We start from the raw sequence: 11,904 nt of genomic DNA on the forward strand, positions 1-11,904 counted from the left end.
GAGATTATGGACACTCCATTCCAAAACTATGCAATTGAATATTTGGAACTTGGTCCACCCCTAGAATGGCTTTCCAATGGATAGATATTTTCTTTATTTACCTGTAGATATTTTCTTTATTATCATAACCATATATTATATATGTGAGAAAATTTAATATATAACCATAATTAGCAGATTAGGCAATAATCAAACAATAGGATTATTTACACAATTCAAAAGAAACACATATTCTAAACAAATCTGCTTTAGCTGTATGGTTCTTGCTGTCAATACTAAACTTTCTTTCGGCTTCTCCCATTAGGGGTCGCCACAGCGGAACATCCGCATGTTCGATTTGGCATGTTTTTAAGCTGGATGCCCTTCCTATCGCAACCCTTCCCATTTTTTCGGGCTTGGGACCGGCACTAAGGCTTGTACAACCCTAATGGCTGGGGTTGGTTCCCTGACCGGGGATCGAACCCGGGCCGCATCCTAACCACTAGACCACCAGGGAACCTGGTATGTGTTCATTAAATATAAAATTAAAAAACAATTCTATAGTCAGGGACTGATCAGTTGAGGGGGTCTGGAATACAACCACTGTTTAGTGGTGGACAGTAATGAATTAAATGAAATTTGTTACTTGACTTAAGTAGCTTTTTTCAACTACAGATGGTCCCCGAGTTACGATGGTTCGACTTACAATTTTTTTCGTTCTCATGATGACGACAAAATTGTAAAAATATTTTTTTTAAATTCACGCAACAGGCACAGGCAGAGGATGATCGTATCTCTCGCCCTGCGAGATGCCCCACTCTCGCTAGCGGTCGACGGAGTAAAGTCTCGGTGTGTATTTATTTCTGTTTCAAATGGTTTCAAACAGCAATTTTAGTGTGTTCATTTCTTCCAAGCGTTTAAGTATGTCTCCTGTTTGAAGGGGGAAAAAAGGAAGATTAAAGCCATCAGTTTAAAACAATGAAAGTTATAAATCTACTTAGCACGAACAGTTTAGCATCAGTTCAACAGCATGCAGAACATTTTGAGAGGAATAAATGATGGCAGAAACTCCTGACTCAAACTCCTGTGGTCTCATTTGCGCGATAAAGTAGTAGTTTAAAAGAAGTTTATGATTGTTTTAACAGATATCAATCAGAATTTAAATAATTAGCCTCGTTCTATTAATAGATAGTTGCGCTAAGATTAACATCACCTGGACTCTGGAGTTTCTCAACAACCAACTTTCAAGACCATGTCTTCATGGAACTTGTGAAGACAGTACAATCAAGCTAGAACATTAAAGGACCTTCTCCAAATGCTTACCCCAGACTATTATCCCTCCTATCAAACAGTATTGTCAGCAGTATGTTCCTGTGGGTGGTACTCTTCCTGAGTCTGCCATTTCCAGATTCGTCAGACTTCCAGTTAGTGAAGTGTTCATTCATTCATCACTCCAGACAACACGCCTGGGTCCAATAGTGGCTGGGCTTTACGCCACAGCAGCAGGAACTTTGCATTGCGCATAGGCCTCCTGTTCATTCAAACCCATTTCATGAGATCTTGATGCATAGTTCTTGTGCTCATGTTGCCTCCAGAGGCAGCCTGAAAGTCTGTCGTGAGTGATGCAAGAGAAGATAGGTGATTTTTCCACATTACATGCTACTCGGCTTTGTGGGCTTGTTGTGTGTTGCACGGTGGCTGAGCCTTTGTTGCTCCTCGACCCTTCCCTTTCCCGATAATTTCCCTTACATTTGATAGAGGCAGATGTTTTCACGATTGACAAAAGTGGCCAAAAGTGATTGAGCACTTCAGGATCATTCTTATTCTACTTCCGAAGACTGTCTATAAGATACTTAATAGTTAGGAGGTTTCCTAAATTGCAGTACACTAATTTAGCATGGTGAAATTCGTTCTTCGCATATCCCAACTTGCTCAGAAGCTGGGGTCAGGGTGCAGGGTCAGCCATGATATGGCACCCCTGAAGCACAGATAGTTAAGGGCCTTGCTCGAGGGCCCAAGAGTGGCAGCTTAGCGATTCCGGCGCTTGAACCCCTGACCTTCCAATCTGTAACCCAGCACCTTAACCACTGAGCTACCACTCCCCTCTACAATAATGGCGTAGTCCACACTTAAACGTTTGGAAACGACTTCGTCTCTATACTGCACATGAGCAAAACTTAAGACCTGCGTAATTTCCGCCTGCCGTTAATTTACTTTACATGCCTGAAAATATGCCTCTTTTTTCAAATTTCCGCGTTTTCAAAAAGCTACGTTTTCGTTGACTGTCTCAGTGTGGACGGAAAGGCCCAAACAAAGAGAAAGTGTCTCTCCATGTATTTTTTGTCTATTAAGTGTATCATGATCTACTTTACATCTTTGCTCTACCCAAAGGGATTTTCCAATTTGTTTGTTCGTCATTTCAAAACTTCCCCCAGAGCAAACCACTATTTGATCTTACCCACAGGTCGTCCATTTTTTTATTTATTTTTTTTTTACCTAGAGTAATTCTCTTCATAAGTAACACAATAGAAATGCCTCTGGCTACGAGTCACTTTATTGCTAACGCTTAAGTGAAAGCCAGATGGCGAAATCACAAAGGAGTATCGGATTCTAATAGACGCTCGGTATTAAACAGATGTAACGTTATCTGCGCGCCGGCAACCGCGTGACATTAATCAGCCCTTTCTCAGGCTGCAAGGCCGACTCTTACACGAGCTGACGGAGTCCTACTGTTAACAAACATGCCACCTACATCAACATATTAATTTCCATCTGTGTACTCAGCCCAGACTCCTGGCATTCGTGCACTTTTCCGTAGCTCCCTGAGGCTTAGCACTTGGGCTGCTACCAAGTTCAGTCACTGTCATTCTCATCTCGAGAGGACGCACTTTCAACTTACACAGTGGGGTCCGAGCATCTAAGGAACTGTTTATATTTCCATATTTATCCAAATACAAAATTGCTACGTGGCTGTATAACGCAGCAGAGGTTTCAAAGTGTCATAACAGAGTGGCGTTGTGTGTATTTAATATAATTAATTTGTCTCCTCAGATATATATATATATATATATATATATATATATATATATATATATATATATATATATATATATATATATATATATATACACACACACGTGCATATATAATGACAGGAACAGCAATTTCCCAAAAGCAATTATTCCACTGTTTATATTGTCATATAGTGGAAAACTGCCTGAATATTACAAAGTGCTGAATCCTGGGACAAAATTGTAATAAAAAATCAGTGATTGTTTCATTATTTTACTCTTATTCTTAGATTTTTTAGAAAATCAGGCCAATATATTGCTATATTATAAAATACCATACTATACTACAATACTAACTACTATTTCATACTGTTCTATAGTATGCTATGGAAACAGAAACATATAGGGAAGAATCCATTAATATAAACACAGTAGGAATTTGCATCTCCATAACTGAGGCCCAAAGTTGGGCAGTAACGCGTCACTGTAACTCAGTTTTGACAGTAACTAATACTGTAACGTGTTACATTTTAAATAAAGTAACTCCGTTACCGTATGGTGCGTTGTCCGTTACTTTTTAAATGAATTAATTTTGGCTGAAGTGTAGCCTACAGTCTAACCTGTTTACAGCAGCAACCCATTGTAGAATTGGTAGATGAACCACTGTAAACACGAAGAAGACGCACTGTGGGCGTGTCTCTGTTTATTCAGGTCTGTGTGGCAGTAATGGCGAGTCGAGGCGAGAGCAGGACGAGTTTCTCAAAGTGGAAATATGCTCATTATTTCACTTTAGTTGAGCATAAAGACAAAAACTTTTTAGTTAAATGTAAGCTGTGTCTTTCTGGTTCGAAGGTCGTATCTACTGCGATAAACAGCAACTCCAATCTGTCGAAGCTCCTCCAGAAACTCCATGCCTCGACAAAGCTGGAAGCTAACCCGGTGTTCTGTTCTACATTGTTGATAGTTTTCATACTTCAGCTGTGAAAGGAACATTTTTAAGAGCTCAACACAACAGCTTTTATGATGCAGAAGCCACTTTATTTTTTGATACTGAATATATTATTCAGCTTGTTTTGTTATTTATTTCAGAAATCCTTGTGATATATTCAGTTTGTGCTGGTCTGACTTAAATAAAACAGTGTTAAAAAATTACTTTGTGTTTAAGTCAGTTTTGTGTTTGTAGACCATAACACATAAAAGGGCATTAATGGGAACATTAAAGAACGTTCTTTAAAAAAGTAACTAAAAAGTTACTTTTAACAGTAACGCATTACTTTTTGGTGTAACTAATCAACAAAGTAACTGAGTTACTTTTTGAATGAAGTAACTAGTAACTGTAACTAGTTACTATTTTTTAGTAACGAGCACAACACTGCTGAGTCCGATACGATTCGGAACCCTGATGCATAGCCAACGATACGATACGTTAAAGATTCATGTGCAGCTACTGATGCGACATGATACGATTCACTCCTATTATGATCCGATTCAACACAATGCGATTTAATGCAGTACGATGCGATGGAAAATACGTTGCAATGCAATTCAATATGGTACAGATAGTTTGCTTGAAGTACTTCGGTTCAGACAGACAACAAATCATAAATTTACCTAAGTGCCTTCTGACCTCTAACGCATGGCCCCTTTCACAAAGTGCAAAAAAAAAGAAAAAGTTAAAATAAAACCAGACGTTCTAATCCAGACGTTTCCTGTTTCTGTGCCTCGGCCCTCGTAGTGTTGCGATACGTCGTGTTCACGTGGCAGCAGTGGTGCTGAGAGAACGCCCTCGAGAAGCAGTTTTGCAAGGAGAAATCGATCTACGTAGAAAATATTGGTCACAATCCATATAATAAAAGTATTGCGCATTTACTTATAATTACATACAAATTTGTATCGATGCAAATATGTTCAAAATGATGCATTGCGATACATATTTTATCCTGACGCACCGATGCGGATCTGTGAAGCTTACCATCCCTAATACACAATGTTTTATTACAAACATAAATGTATTTCTCTCTCTATTGAAAAGAACCAGACAAAATGAATTCCAGCTTGTGACTAGGAAAGCGCCAAGCCCTCCTTCAAACAACTTTCCGATGTCGGAAAATGTCAAGTTACGGCTTGACCTCTGACTGTTACAAAGTGCTGACACTGGAGACTCGTAGCGAACTGGATAACTACTGCTTTTAAAGAGAATTTACCGTTTCTGAGCGGAATGGGGAATTCCACAGCGCTGTGTATTAAAACACAAACGGTTTGATTCGCCGATACCATTCCGTAACGCGCAATGAAAACGAGTCATAAAACACAATAAGGTCTTATAGTTATTTTGCTATCCCAGAGCTAACGATTTTCCAACGGCATCAAGATTTATGTTTTTTTAATCCACGGTTTCTATTGCCACTGATAATCTTCGAAAGCAGAAACGTTGTCGTGAAGACTTTCTTGTGGCGGAAAACCGTCTGAGGGCTGAGACAAATCAAAATCAAAATATCGATGATTGTTGTAGCGGTAGCTCAGTGGATAAGACATTGGATTTTTAAGTGGAAGGTTGCAAGGTCGAATCCCAGTGCTGTTTTTTCCCCTTCAGCAAGACCCTTGACTCTTAGCTACTGTATATATTAAACAATTGTAGGTCCGTCTGGTATAAAAAGCAATAGCATGCCTAATTCTTTTACTGTTAGCTTTAGATGTAGATGACTTGCACCCTATAGCAATAATGTCTTTTGACCTGGACAGAAAGGTTAAGTTGGAAGTCCTGTCTGTTCATGTAAGTCCCATCCATGTGAATGTAAGTGGCACAGAGCCCTTCAGGCGCCAGCACCCATTCCGGCAACCGGTGCACACAAGGCGTTAGTGCAGGGACGGGCACGGCTGCCCAAACAAATAGCACCTGAGTGTATATATGTGTGTGTGTGTGTGTGTGTGTGTGTGTGTCAGAGTGTTGCTCAGTGATCAAGTCCCTCAAATGTCAGCAGAGAGCTTTATGATCCGAATTGGAGCAGGGCGGACAGGTTCAGCACAGCTTGCTCGAGGGCTCCATGCCATTAACTCCCCACATGTGGAGCAAATTTGTTTTATTTATTTACAAGCGTATAGAGCGACTCATGGCAGGGGTGTGTAGAAACATCGTTTCCAGCGAAGGTGTCACACTCATCGAGTACCTGGGCTTGTCTGGCTCTGCTCATTTCGCCTAGGGACTTGTCTGTCACATTAAAGCCGACACGTTGCCATTCAAGACCCTCCCCGGTCCCCGCTGCCTGACCATGAAATAGGCCAACTTTCATGTCTTGCCTTGCTTCTCGGCATCCTCTGACTTTTGAGATTGTCTTCTTGTCTCCTCATTCGGGCTTCCGAGCAGTTGGTGAATGAGACATAGCTGCCGCATTTCGCTCTCATAGGTCCCTCGGCAGACAGATTTCAGCAGGGCTTCCTGGAGTAAAAGGACTCGCTAGTCAGCACTCCTTTTGTCATGTGCAGTATTCGCAGCCCTCGAGCAAGTGAGAATTTGAGCACTTGGCTGAGCGATGGACGAATTTGAAATTGGAAACGACTCGATAGTGTATATATAGAATCTAGCACATACAAGAAGGAATATATAAATATGTGTGTGCATGTGAATATATATATATATATATATATATATATATATATATATATATATATATACTAAAAATAATTTTAAAAATGACAGACCTTTCCTGGTCGGAAATACGTCCCGATCTCGTGTGCGTATCTCAGCCAGAAGGACTTACTTTCCATTTCCAACGGAAATGTTGCCACGATATCCACATTTATCATTGAAATTTATTTTAAAAAATGTAAATACCTGAGGTAAAAGGTCCCATGGCATGTGTCCACACCAGGGTCCATGTTTTTCAATCCTGACCTCAGGTTATTTACATGTTCCCGTCAAGTCCACGCAAAGGTTGTCTGAATTCTCTGGCTTTTCCAAACTCACCATTGTATACCCACTGGGAAGGAGATGACTGACAGAATTTTATGTCAAAATGGTGTCTATGAACAAAAAAGTTCAATATGAGTTTCATTAGCGTCCTGCATTTTTCAGTTTATGAGCAAATTTCTATCCTGAAGTTAGGGTTTAATTCTGAAAAATGCTTCAAGACCAATTGGGTTCTGCTTTGTGTAATATTTACTGAAGTTCTTCTCACATTCTGGCAGCTTTCAATAAACTACATAAAGGAGGAGATCATGGTGCCTGCCCCAGGCTCAGTATATAACATATGTGTAGGGTCCAGCCTGTCACCTGTCAATCACCTCACATGTCAGGTCAAAAACGCTTGCTCTTTCGCACCAGGATGAAGGGGCTTTGGTTTAGACGAGGCACATGAAGGAGTTTTTGCGAGATCATGGCTTCATAGCAGGCACTGACGGAGTGGGGTGGATTTTTAAAACAGTGAGCTGATGACTTCCATCATAACAGTACTGACCTTTAACAGTACTATACTATATATAACATACTATACTATACTATACTATACTATACTATACTATACTATACTATACTACAAAAAGCTTTGTATGTATACTATAATATAGAACATAAAAATAGCATCTATACAGTATTGGACCCCAGGAAGATTAGCGACCACTCGTGGAAGCTAATGGGGTTCCAAATAAATCAATCAATAAATAAATTGTACTACACCACACTTTACAGTATGTAAAGCAGGATATCAATACTATACTGTACTATTTACTAAATAATATATACTATATAAAGCAGGGTATGTTTACTATGTAAAAATGCTGTCTATGTTGTATTATGATATACCATATACATATCTATGGTACACTATAAAGCATTATAATGTATGTTACACTATGTAAAGCATACTATACTATACTATACTATACTATATATATATATATATATATATATATATATATATATATATATATATATATATATATATATATATATATATATATATATATATATATATATATATATATATATATATATATATATATATATATATATATATATAAACTATATTATAATACACTATAAACTATTTAAAGAAGTGCGTATACTATACTTTATAGAAGGGTTATCCAGTATATACTACATTGTACGATACATTATACTGTACTATATAAAGCAGGGCATGTATACTATATTATACTGTATAAAAGATGGTATTAATTCTATACAACACTTTACACTATGTACAGCAGTATATCTATTCAATACAGTATAATACAATACCATATATTATATAATATATACTGTACCAGTTAGGTATCTAAACTATACTATAATACAGTATATAAACCATGGCATCTACTATACAATATAAAAATCGTATCCATTCTGTACTACATTATATGATACATTATTCTGTACTATATAAAGCAGGGTGTGTATACTATATTATACTTCTTCTTCTTTCAGCTTCTCCTATCAGGGTTCGCCACAGCGGATCATGCTTCTCCATACCCCCTGTCTTCTAAATCTTTCAACCCAACTACCTGCATGTCTTCCCTCACCACATCCATGAACCTCCTCCTTGGCCTTCCTCTTTTCCTCCTTCCTGGTGGCTCCATCCTCAGCATTCTCCTGCCGATATACCCCATGTCCCTCCATCTCAATCTCGCTTCCCTCACCTTGTCTCCAAAACATCCTACATGTGCTGTCCCTCTAATAAACTTATTTCTAATACTGTCCATTGTCGTCACTCCCAATGAACATCTCAACATTTTCAGCTCTGCTACCTCCACCTCCACCTCCTGCCTTTTACTCAATGCCACTTTCTCTAAACCATACAACATCGCAGGTCTCACCACAGTCCTGTAAACTTTCCCTTTTACTCTCACAGATACTCTTCTATGACAAATCACTTCTGCTATCACTCTTCTCCACCCACTCCACCCTGCCTGCACTCTTTTCTTCACTGCTCTAACACACTCTCCATTACTGTTGACCAAAGATGGAATTAATACTATACCATGCAGTTCTTTACACTATGTACAGAATGATATACAATACAATACAATACAATACAATACAATACAATACAATACAATACTATACAATACAATACTATACAATACTATACAATACAATACAATACAATACAATACAATACAATACTACACTGTACTATACGGCATACATCAACATCATTCAGCTGTAACAAACGGACATTAGGTGCCACCCAAATAAGGATGGGCTCCCTCTTGAGTCTGGTTCCTCTCAAGGTTTCTTCCTTATGCCATCTCAGGGAGTTTTTCCTGGTCCCACTCTCCACCTACACTTATAAAGAACCATTTTATTCATTTTTTCTCACCACATTATAAGTGTAAAGCTGCATTGAGACAATGTTAATATATAAATTCATGAATAAATATATAAAATGAACTAATTACTAATTACATTAAGTTAAATATTACATTGACTACATCCTTGCTTTGTTCTTCCCCCTCTCTGTAATCTCTGTTGCCTCCATCTTGTTACATCTAACACAGGTTTTTTTTTTTTTTTTTTTGCTAACAGGTCATTAATTAGTTTTGCACAATTTCCCCAGCATCAGCGCATGTCACGTGCATTCTATCACAGTTCTCTCCCTCATGTTCTGAAACGTACCCAAGATGCTGTGGGGCAGACAACATCTGCATCAGCAGCGCTTTGGAGTCTCGAGCTGACCTTCAGCTAGACCATATGCTGCATCCACTGAAACTCGCTCGGCTCTGCACAAAAGACGGCGGTGAGGTTTGATTCGGCTTCTATTTTTTTTTTTCTTTTATCGTAGAGTGACTTTGAAAAAATTACTATTATTATTATTATTATTATTATTATTATTATATATTCTCCTTTTTTTATTGGTCATTGAGCCTTATTTCTTAGTCTCAATCTCGATGTGGATGATGACACACACTGGGCCACCAGCAGCTGATGTCAACCGGCTGATGGCTGAGAATCAGTTTTAGCATCTGTTCTCTGCCTTGTGTGTACAGTATGTGTGTGTCAGAAAGAGAAAGAGTGTGAGAGTTTGTGTGTGTGTGTGTATGTGTGTGTGCCTGCTCTGGTTTGTTGGTCGAATTGCTCCAATCCAGTGGTTTCCTGGACTCCACAGCTGCATCATGTGTTTGAACAAATTCACCCATTGATAATGAGTTTTAAACGAGCTAAAATCTCAAAACTGTTATAATCCTCTAGGACTCTGTGTATGTGTGTGTTCGTCCACACACTGGATCAAGCAGCAGCTGAGCAGCCTCCAGATCACCGTCTGGTCGTGCAACAGTGACAATGTCACTCAGCCCCGGGGCTTCAGCCTCTCCAAAAAGTGGTCAGATGGACAACTACTGTGGTTGTGCCAACGCTGCTGGAAGAGCCCACAACATCTGACTGACAGTGGCATGAGATTCCTTTGGGCACAACTGCAAATAGCCACACAAAACAGTAGGCCGTCTCCTCAAGACCCCTCTAAGCAATCCAATCGGGACATCTCACGCCAGATAGCATTCTGTCCGTATACACGGCTTGACACACTGCATATGCGGCCATGGATGGAATTATAGCACATATAGAAATGTTTTTAAAGATATATTTGCATCAAAGGCACTGAAGAAGACCAGTAGTATAGAGAAGTGCCAAAGCCAGGCTAAAGCCAGTTGATGCTCAAATACACTTTGGCAATCATTCATGTGGGCTAAAATATGATAATTCATGCCGTCTTCTGTCTTCCCGAGTGCAGAAAGATTTATGTTGAAGTATTAATTACATGTATGCCATTTGGCAGACAGTCTCATCCAGAGAGACTCCTTCCCAGAGCTGAACAGTTGAGCATTAAGAGCCTCCCTCAAGGGCCCGGCAGTGGCAGCTTGGTTTTACTGACATTTGAACTCACAACCTTGCAATCGGTGATCCAATATCTTTACAATTAAGCTACTTGTAAATAATTTGTCTTTGGGGGTTTTCTGTACTGGATATATATTAAGTAAGAACGATTTTGGAACTAGGAAATACCCCAAACAGTAGTCAAGTTCAGTCAAGTTCAGCTCATCTGCACATTGTTGAAATTGCTCCCTTGTTGTAGAATGAGAACTCATGGTTGACCAGGGGTCATCAACTTGTGGTCTGCAAATTCCTCTGATTGAACGGTGTACTCAAAAAAAAAAGAAACGATGTTTGTATGAGAACCAATCGGTGTATGAAATATAAAGTGGATAAATGAAAACTAAGAATGGACAGAGAAGTGTGTGATTGGACGATTGGACTGAGGACGGTTGGATGTTTTGATCTTTGATGTTTTTGAATCTGTACTGTTTGTCTAAATGGGTTCCCTGGTGGTCTAGTGGTTAGGATGCGGCGCTCTCACCGCTGCGGCCCGGGTTCGATCCCCGGTCAGGGAACCAACCCCAGCCATTAAGGTTGCACAAGCCTTAGTGTCGGTCCCAAGCCCGTTAGGAAGGGCATCCAGCGTCAAAACATGCAGATGGTCCGTTGTGGCAACCCCTAACGGGAGAAGCCGAAAGAACTTTTACTAATAGTCAAAATGGGTTTTGTGATGCTCCAATGAAAAAGATACCACAATTACTTATTCATAGCCGTGAAGTAATTACTTTAGTATTTAATTACACTAGTGGTTTGTTACCATTGATTTAAATGAGGCAGGACGCATAAATAATAAGCTAAAATTGAGTCAAGTGGCTATCACACTCGGCGTATTCTATAAACCATGAGCATGTTTGCTCGTTGCCATTTTTGCGGTAGAGCTTATATTACTAACCAAGAAGAGCATAATGCAAAATATCCTAAATATCTTAAATCTATACTCTATGGATAAGTGGGAGACATTTTTTTCATTATTGGGTCTGCATTTGCAATGGACCTATGGTCACTGTTGTGTACATGTGTTAGATTCGTTCGTTATGGTTTATTTAC

At 39.2% G+C, this 11,904-nt stretch overlaps 1 long non-coding RNA gene across 1 annotated transcript in view; it reads left to right on the forward strand.

Moving 5' to 3' along the window:
* Positions 1-434: 434 nt before the first annotated feature.
* Positions 435-11,904, forward strand: part of LOC124391404 — a 12,520-nt gene continuing 1,050 nt past the window's right edge. The window contains exons 1-3 of the long non-coding RNA XR_006926969.1: positions 435-828; positions 9,514-9,724; positions 10,177-11,904. The exon at positions 10,177-11,904 is cut by the window's right edge and continues 1,050 nt beyond it. This is a non-coding gene — a long non-coding RNA (uncharacterized LOC124391404). The remainder of the gene's footprint in view (positions 829-9,513; positions 9,725-10,176) is intronic.

This window comes from Silurus meridionalis, chromosome 9, assembly GCF_014805685.1.
Source record: "Silurus meridionalis isolate SWU-2019-XX chromosome 9, ASM1480568v1, whole genome shotgun sequence".
Lineage (NCBI taxonomy): Eukaryota > Metazoa > Chordata > Actinopteri > Siluriformes > Siluridae > Silurus > Silurus meridionalis.